The sequence below is a fragment of the Panthera pardus genome, unplaced genomic scaffold (genome assembly GCF_024362965.1).
Source record: "Panthera pardus isolate Hobbes unplaced genomic scaffold, ASM2436296v1 HiC_scaffold_20, whole genome shotgun sequence".
NCBI classification, from domain to species: Eukaryota; Metazoa; Chordata; class Mammalia; order Carnivora; family Felidae; genus Panthera; species Panthera pardus.
In genome coordinates this window covers 23,522,770-23,532,401 of record NW_026526766.1, presented here as the reverse complement: position 1 = coordinate 23,532,401, position 9,632 = coordinate 23,522,770, and positions in this window count along the sequence as shown.

The following is a 9,632-nucleotide window of genomic DNA, read 5'->3' as shown; positions in this document are numbered from 1 at the left end:
GGAAGATTTTTTAGTAAATTTTCCTTTAATGACATCAAGGAAGGCAAGGTCAAGAGTGTAGAAGATAAGGGTAGGATTAGCAAGGGTCTGGCCAAGAGTGAAAGTACAAGAAGAAAACATTTCCCACAGATGTCACCAGCAATTCTTAACAGAATATCAGTAGAAGCGCTTCTTATAGCCAATAGCCTTTCCCCCCTAACATTGGTGATGTCTTCTTGTTGCTTGAGAATGAAGAGTATGAATGTGTGTGGCACCCAGCAAAGGACACTGAAGGACAGAATACCATAAGTCTGCCGCCTCATATTGCCATAACCCTTGGAATTTACAAAGCATGTCCCCTGTATTAGCCTAATGTGTCTTCCCAGTAACCTTATGGATGAAGCAGGGAAAGAATACGTCGGTTAACCATATGGGCTTTAGAGTCCACCAGTCCTGGGTTCAAATCCCAGTTCCACCCCTCTTTGCTGAGTTGACTTTGGGCAGTTAATTCTTTTAACAAATATATTTTGAATCTGTTATGCTAGGCACTGAAAATGTAGGAGACAGGCAGTAAAGTAAATTATTTTATATTGTGAAAGTGCTCTGAGGAAAATCAAATAGGGTAATGAAATGGAGAGTAATGATGCCGAAGCTCAATGGGGTTGGGGTTTAGAAAAAACTACTCTAAGGAAGTACAATTTGAGCTAAGATGAATGAGAAGAAGTCAGTCATTTAAGGACCTACTGGAAGGGTGCTCCCAGCAGAAGAAACAGCACATGTGACAGCTCTATGGTGGAAAGGAGCTTCCCTGCTCCAGGAAAAGCAACTCAGCCAATGTCCCTGAGTGCTGTCAAAGAGGTGGAAAGTACACCATGATGAAATCCAAGAGGTAATTAGGGGCCACATCATTTGTGAGACTTACAGAAGATGAGAGGATATTTAGACTTCTTTTTTTTTTTTCCTAAATGCAATTAAGCTACTGGAGGTTTTTGTGCAAGGGCATAACATTATTTGATGATTTTAAAAGATCACCCTTACTACTGTAACAAAGTATACTGAAAAACAATGAGGGAAAGCAAGGACTAGTTATGAGATTATTTTAGTTGTCCAGGCTCAGCTTTCTTATTGGTAAAATGGGAATAATAATAATAGGTACCTGACAGGGCAATTTTACGAACTGAATGATATAAGATAAATGAGAAAATATACAGTTCCAGCAAATAGTGAGTGTTCAATAAATAGGGGTGTCATTATCTCCCATTTACACGAAAGGAAACTTGCTTTCCTAAAGGTTAAAGAACTTGGTCATGGTCAGGCAGCCAATATCTATGGCTGGCCAGAGCTTGAATCCAAATTATAGAATTCCAAAACCAGTGTAAGTCCATACACAGATGATCAGAAAAAGAGAACTTGAACTTATACTTCAACAAATGTTTCTGAGACATGTAATGTGCTAGACACCATGCTGGGACTTGAGGACAACAGGCCTCTTCTCAGAAGTGCAAGGTTTAGTAGGAGTGACTGATATGAAGGTGAACAATCTTGAACTGAAATGACATAGATGACAATAGATATATGTCACTCACAGAGAGGGATTCACATAAGATACCTGAGCTGGTTCTGAAGTATAATAAATGATCACCAGAAAGATGGAAAGCAGCAAAAACAGCACATGAGGGATCAGAAGCATAAGAATAAGAAGCAGCTTGTCATATGTGGCAAACTCTGAAAGATTTGAAAATTATCGGCATAAACAACACGTGGGGAAAGAAAAAGGTGTTGAGGTTAGGGGAAAAGAGTCGCAGTGCCATCATTACCAACAGGAGTGATAATAGGGTTAAAAGTAGAGACTACCACTTCTGTCAGTTGGAAGTGAGTAAGATATCTAGACTATCAGGGAGGATGGGACAATGGTGACATTAAATAAAGAGCGATACATGGCACTTAAACGTACTGCTTGACTTCTATAGTCTGATAGCATCTCCACAAGTACTTTGAACACAGAATGCACCTATGTGGAGAATGGAGCCCAGCTCAGCTGGGTTAAGTGCCTTGCCCAAGGTGCCTCAGTTGGCAAATAAAAGAACGAGGAGAAGAAACATAGATTGCTTGCCTGTTGTTCAAGTACCATCTATTGACTACATTACTTGACTGTGTGGCGTGGGTAATAGAGGAAACTGTTGAGAAAGAACTAGAGGCAGAGCACAGCAGAACGGTTGGATGATAAGGACATTGAGAGCATGAAGGAAGGTTTGAAGAGTAGATGGGATGGAGAAGTTAACATCTGTCTGGATAATACCTGAATATAGGTTAACACTGGGGAATTGGGAAATAATGACATAGTGCCTGGAAGAGAGCAGGGACCCAAAGATGTAAGGAAAAGAAGGAGAAAGGAAGGGAGGGGAAGAAACAAAGAAAGAGAAAGAGGGAGAGAAAGGGAGAGAAAGGCAGAAGAAGGAAACATAAGCTGGCAGACAGGCTGTGGGGAAAATTGTAATTGGAAGATGCAGATGATGATGCCAGAGAAAAATGTCCCTGATAAATGCATACATACATATACATACATACATACATACATACACACATACAAAAACCAGGGATGTAAAACTCTGGGTAGCCATATACAAAGAGTTGGTGGTAGTTAACGGTCACAACATGACATGGTTTACAGCTGGGTAAGGCTGGGGAAAATTTTCCTCTCCCCATTGTTTCAGTAGTCTGCCACTACGTGAAACAGATGATCTGAGAGCGTAGTTAGTTGGCATTTTTAGGATTTTTCCATGATAATATGACTACAGTAATAGAGAATATTTGAAACTGGGATATCTCAGAAATTCCAGAATATGTAATAATAACAATGAATCATTTTTGAGTGCCAAGCATTGTTCTTAGGGCTTAAGTCATTTAATCCTCTCAACAATTCTTTTATTATTTCCACCTGACAGATAAGGAATCTGTGGCACAGTGGGGTTGAGTAACTTCTCAAGGTCACACAAATAGCAAATGGCGGAGCTGGCTCTGAGTTTGGTTTCCCCCCAGCTACTAAGTGGAATTCCCAAAGGGTTTGATTACATTTGTTTTCATTCTCTTTGAAGGCGATATTATCTCAAAGTGATTTGAAAGGTTACAAGTTTTACAGATTCTATGACTGTATTAACAAGTTTTAATTCACCTTTTAAAGTATTTTTATATAGGTAAGTAAAACACTATGAACCACCAGATAATTTAGGCAAAGAGCATTGAGATCTTCATAGGAAGCTGACGCGAACTATTCTCTCTTTCAAAATGAAAAATATCTTGCCAAACAAAGGTGAAAAGTCCCAAACCAAACACTAAAGTAGGTAGTATTTCTTTCTATGTTGCTTTATGAAATATTGGCAGCCAGACATATTTCTCAACCCTAGAAGACATAAATCTTTCAGAGGGAAACCAAATTTCTTTGGTTTGGCTGCCAAACGATGACTTCAGCCTTGAATCTCATCTCAGAAAACTGTAAACACCCTTTTCCTCCCCTGTGTTTAATTTTAAGCGTATCTTCCCTTCCTGAAGACCATCTTTCTTCCTTTTGGGTGGCTGTCTCTCACCCCTCTCTTACCCTGCATGCCAGTCTGTGCGTGCTGACCTGCTGGCAGGCTGCTCAGGCCTACTGCGCCCTCTGCATTGTCACCTCATGCCCGCTCCCTTCTGTCCTTCTTTCCTCTATTTTCCATCTTTTTCTTTTCACCAACAGCTCTTGGCTTTCAATTCACATTCCACTGAGAGTTGATGATTTTGCTCTGGAAGTTTTTTCCATGGACCTGCTGCTGTCTCCCTTATCACAGTGACCTTTGGCTTATACACTGTACCTGTGGGGCAAAAAGACCTAGAGGTTTCATTTAAAAATGGTCTCAGCTCACTTTTCTAGCAACCAATGACTAATTGAATAGGTCAACTCTTAACTGAGCAATTAAGTCTACATACCTATGTAAGCCTATCTAAATCTACATGTGTGGGGCCCCCTCAGGTGGTTGAGTGTCCAACCCCTGATTTCGGCTCAGGTCTTAGTCCCCGGGTTGTGAGACTGAGCCCATGTCAGGCTCCACATTGAGCGTGGAGCCTGCTTGAGATTCTCTCTGTCTGTCTGTCTCTCTCCATCTGCCCCTCTCTCCACTTGGCATGCACAATCTCTCTCAAAAAAAACAAACCAAAAAACTACATGTGCTTCAGAATGAAAGGAAGTGATGCACCTGAAAATGGGGAGGGATGGTGTTCACTCTCCAGAAGTTCAGATCAACATGATATCTTCTGTTTTTTTTTCCTGTGAAGGAGACAGCAGGGTGTAGAGGAGTGAGCACTGGACTGGGGACAGGAGAATAGCACAGGTCTAGTCCAAGTTCTGACACCAGGAAAATCAGCTGTGTCACACAGGAAAGAAAGTCATACAGACATTCACTCTGGGTATCAGTTTTTTCACACTTAAAGCATTGGACTAAGTAGATTCTAGACCTGGATACACCTTGGAATCACTTGAGAGAGTTCTGGAATGTCAGACAAAAAATTAGGGGCTTAAACACAAGATAATTAGGATCCTTAGCAATGGAGCCCTAGAATCTGAATTTATGATTTGATGTAGCCACCCCAGCCTAGACCAGATTCATTAAAATCTGATGTTCAGGGGTTCCTGGGTGGCTCAGTCAGTTAAGCGTCTGACTTCATGAGTTCGAGCCCCACATCAGGTAGGCTCTGTGCTGACAGCTCAGAGCCTGGAGCCTGCTTCAGAATCTATGTCTCTCTCTCTCTGCCCCTCCCCTGCTTGCACACACACACTCTCTCTCTCTCTCTCAAAAATAAACATTAACAAAATTTTAAAAAATCTGATGTCCAAGTTCCACCAGCATTTCCCAGGCAAGGTAAAGCACAGAACAGTAGCACCCACTGCTACCACTCATGCTTTAGAAGTGGCTAGTGTTGAACTGCGCAACATATTGAGCCCAAACAGCTGGACTTGTTGGTTTGGACTAATTTATCAGCTGCTTGGATGTTCACAGGTTCTATATAGTAATTAACAGACAACAATACCTTCTTCTATATGATTTTTCTATCATAATGTATTGAAATCACAATTACTTGCAATCTTGTTCCTAAAAGCAGGCACATTATCTAGAAGTGATTTGACCACTTGTATTTATATGTTAAGGTACTGGTCACATCCCTGCCATAAGATTGTTTTGTTGGTTCTTGGAGTCTTACTGGTGTATGAAGGTGCAATGAGAGGAACTGCTGAAAGCTGCAATTCATAAGAACCAGGTGAAAGGAGCCCTTTCAGGAATTAGGCATTTGTTGGGCTTCTTTTTGCTACCAAGCATCCAAGCATCTTTTTTTTTTGTTTTTTGGTCAAAAACATTGATTTTGATTTCTTTTAAGGTCATTATCTTTTTGATTCTTGGATAATTAGCCCAACTTAATTATTGGCTCCTTTTTTCACCCCTTCCTCTATCCCTGTTGTCAGTTCATTTGGTCATCACTCCCACAAAAAAAGCAGAATATACTTTCCCAACATTTGACTTTGGCCTTGGCCACATGACTTGCTTTGTCCAATGGGATGTTAGTAGATGTGATATAAGCAGAGACTCCAACACTGCTTATATGGTAGGACTTGCACTCTTGTACGTTCCTTAGAGAAGAACCTCTCCCTTGTAGCTGCTGCCCCTCATCAGGGCCATGAAGGAAGATACGCAAAGCATATCTTTGCAACGTGACCCAATCTTTAAAGAGAGACACACACCTGGGCCCAGCTCAGATCAGCTGATCCCCAGCCTGTCTGTAGATGCCTGAGGAAATAGATGATTATGATCTCAAGCTGCCGAATTCTGGAGTGGTTTGCTACACTGTAATAGCTGTTTGATTCTTTATGTTAGTCAAGATTTTCTGCCTTCCCCTAGTCAATGGGTGGCGTGTGACCCAATCTAGACCAATCATAGCTCTTTCCCCACTTCACAAACCACTGATGAACAATTGGAACTGCCTCAGCCTCAGTAACCAGCTGATACCTAAACAATCTTTTTAGTTCCTGATACAGAGACCATTTGTACGTCCCTAGTATTTGGTCCTTTCCTTGCTGGTTTGCCAGACTTCCCTCATTCTTTGCCCATTCTTCATTTCCTTGTAATGGGGGTTTCTTAGTATCACTCCCTTATGTTATGTCTTCTGTTTATATCCTAATCAGCTATTTGCTATTTAAGTTAGGATCTTCCCTATTGCTTGCAACTAAAAAATTTAACTATTACTGAGAGAGTCAAAGGGAAAATCAAAAGGGTGCCAAAAGTGAACTTGACCTAACTTACAACATGGTGGTGGTGGGGTTGTTAGCTGTTTTCCTAGCCCCTTTCTCACATTAAATCTATATTTGTCATGAAAAGGAGAGAAGAATTCTGTGAATTTGTTATTCCTAATAAATTGTTATTAATAAATAGATCTACCGAGGTAAAAATATTTTGAATTTTTAATATAGAATTTCAGAAAAGAAAAAATCCAGTAACCTACTTAGAAGTGACCATTATTTTAAAAAAAAGTGACTCCCACAATAACTCACAGGTAGAAGTGGACAGGACATGTCTTATCTTGAAGTCTTACTGGCTGCCTGAGATGAGAAAAGTCTTGAATGTCATTTGAAATCACATTCCATATTAGTTGATATTAAAAAACAATCATTCCTTGAGTTATATATTTTCCTTTTTGCAGTACTTTTTCATGCTTAAAGAAGTAACATATGTTTCAATTAAAATCATATCAATAGGGCAGAAGGCAATCTGAATCTTCTAGTACATTAAAATTTTACTTATGAATGGACCAGCCATTGAACACTATAATTTAGAGGTTTCTATGTGTCATCATGGATGTTACATAACTTTTTAGAATGCCAAATATGTGCCATAAAAAACGTGTAGGGTACATAGGTTCTGAGAGACGCTAAATACCCTTTTTCATTGGAACCATGAATCTTTGTTTTCAGGAATCTTGAAAAAGATTGCCCAATATCTTTGAAATGAATACACAACAGAAAATAAATCCATCACAATCAAAAAATGACTCAAAGGAAACAAGCTTCCAGAAGGGGAAAAAATAAAAGCAGCTGCCAGGCCCCATGCCACTCCCATAAATTGTTGCACAGCTGTTACTACCTCAAGTGATGATGTTTAGCCAAACCAAAGACCAAGGTATTCCGGGGATGATGTACTAAAGTCCTCATCCAGGCATCTCTGTGTAACTTATGCATTCTAAAAGCAAGGAAAATTGGTTCCTCTCCAAGGACAGAGTTGGTGGAAAAGGGACATTTTTAGGGCATGTGTCTCCTGGCAGGGCTCTAGGCAGGGTTAGTATCCCTGAGCATTCTTTCCCATCCAAAAGACTCTCTGGGATTGTGTTGACAGCTTATCTTCAGAACACAAAGAATATCCAGGAAACACAAAAACAGTGCATTAAGAAATCATCACTCAAATGAAAAAGTGGAAAATATGGTCACAGAATGAAGGAATGTTGTTCAGAATCTTAAAGTTTGCTTTTACACCACAGACTCTACATAAAAATACTTTCAATTACATTCTCAAGCAACCACTAGGACACTTTTTTTTAATTTTTAAGTAGGCTCCACACCCAGCATGGAGCCCAATGCAGGGCTCAGACTCACAACCCTGAGATCAAGACCTGAGCTGAGATCAAGGGCCAGACGCTTAACCTACTGAGCCACCCAGACACCCTTAGGATACTTCTTTTTTTTTTTTTTTTCCTGGAGCAATTGTTAATTTCTGATCTAGCAGATACCACTGAGTCCCCACAATTTGTATCAGGACTCTTGTGAATATTCTTATTACTTTGTGAAGCTTGTTGCGAGAGGTAATTTCTATTTTACTTACAAACACATGCTCAGGAATGGATAGGTTGATTCTACAGTAACCCTAGCACCATGGCAATTCAAGCTACCTCACTGAACAAATGTTTATTAAACTCATCATCTATTTTGAGCCAGGCACTGTGTAAGAAAATGGGGACTTGTTGATGAGTAAAATATCCCTGCCTCAAGGATCTCACAGCCTAGTGAGGAGGAATTCCAGAGATTAAACTTAATAAATAATGAATTGCTTTCAATTGTATAATGGAGATATAGAGAAGATTCCTGCCTTATATACCCAACTGCTTCTTTAGAAGTATGATAGTTATAAGCATAGTCCCAAGATTCACAATGCCTTGGATTTTCATCTAAACTCCACCACTCACAAAAACTAGATGATTTGGCATGTTAGGTAGTTTCCATGAGCTTCCTTTTTATCAACTTTAAAATGGGGACAAAATCTTAGCTACCTCACAGGTTTTTGTGAGAATTAATTGAGATCATACTTGTAAAGAAACCTAGCACAGAGCACAGAGTAAGCCCTGAATAAATATCAGCTTAAATTATTACTATGTTCCAGGCACTGTGCTACATACACACTTGGGTAGGCGGAGATGAATATTCTGCTGTCACTACCATTAAGGATCATGCTACACAGTGTAAGAGAAGATCCCCCTCTGTAGGCTGCACTCAGAGATCACTGTTCTCTGCTTTAGCAACACATTGAGTTCTTCCTTTGCTCCACCATGCTCTTTGGTCTAGATTGGAGAGTCTCATTTTCTTTTTTTAGGAAGCTCATGAAAACATTTAAGGTAAGATATAAAATTGTCATGTCTCTATAATCAGCCACGATGTTCCTATCATCAGCTGAGACAGGAGAAGAATAAAATAAGAATTCTGGAATCTTCTCTTTTGTTTAAATAATTCATTTATTTGTTGGTTTACTTAAGTAGTGAGGTATAGCATGCACACTATAAGGTACACAGATCTTATGTATCCAGCTCAATACATGTTACTTATGTACACACTTGTTAACCATGACTCAGATCAAATTTACTAACATCCAGAAGCCTCTCTCATGCACCCTACCAATCATGACTTTCTCACCAAATATAACTGTTATTTTGACTTCTATCATCATATATGAGTTTGGCCTATTTTAGAATGTTATGTAAGTAGAACTAAACAATATGTACTCTTTTGTCTCTGCTCTATCATCCAACATTATGTGAACTGTGATGTTCATCCATGTTGTGTGTAGCAGTAGCTTGTTCTATTTTATTACTGTTAGTATTCTATTGTACAGTATAGCACAATTTATTATTCACCTTATTGTTATTGAACATTTAGATTGCTTTTCATTTTTTACTATGTTGAATAATATTGCTATGAACCTGCTTGTACATGTCTTTTGCTGCATACATGTATGTTTTTTCATTGGTACCTAGAAATGGAATTGCTGTATCATATGGTCATATGTCACACTGCCAATTAGACTTCCAAAGAAATTCTAGAAGTTTATACTTCCATTAGCAGTGAATGAGAGTTTCTGTTGCTTTATATGCTCCTCTACCCTTAGGTTTACCTTTTTTCCCCTAAAATGTTATTCATTCTCGTGATCATGTAGTGATATCTCATTGTAGTTTTAATTTGCATTATTCTCATGGCTAATGATGCTGATCACCCTTTGATGTGTTTATTATCTCTTTATGAAATGTCTGTCCAAGTTGTTGTCTTTTTTACATAAGATTTTTTTTTCTTGTCGGTTTGCAGGATTTCCTTCTTT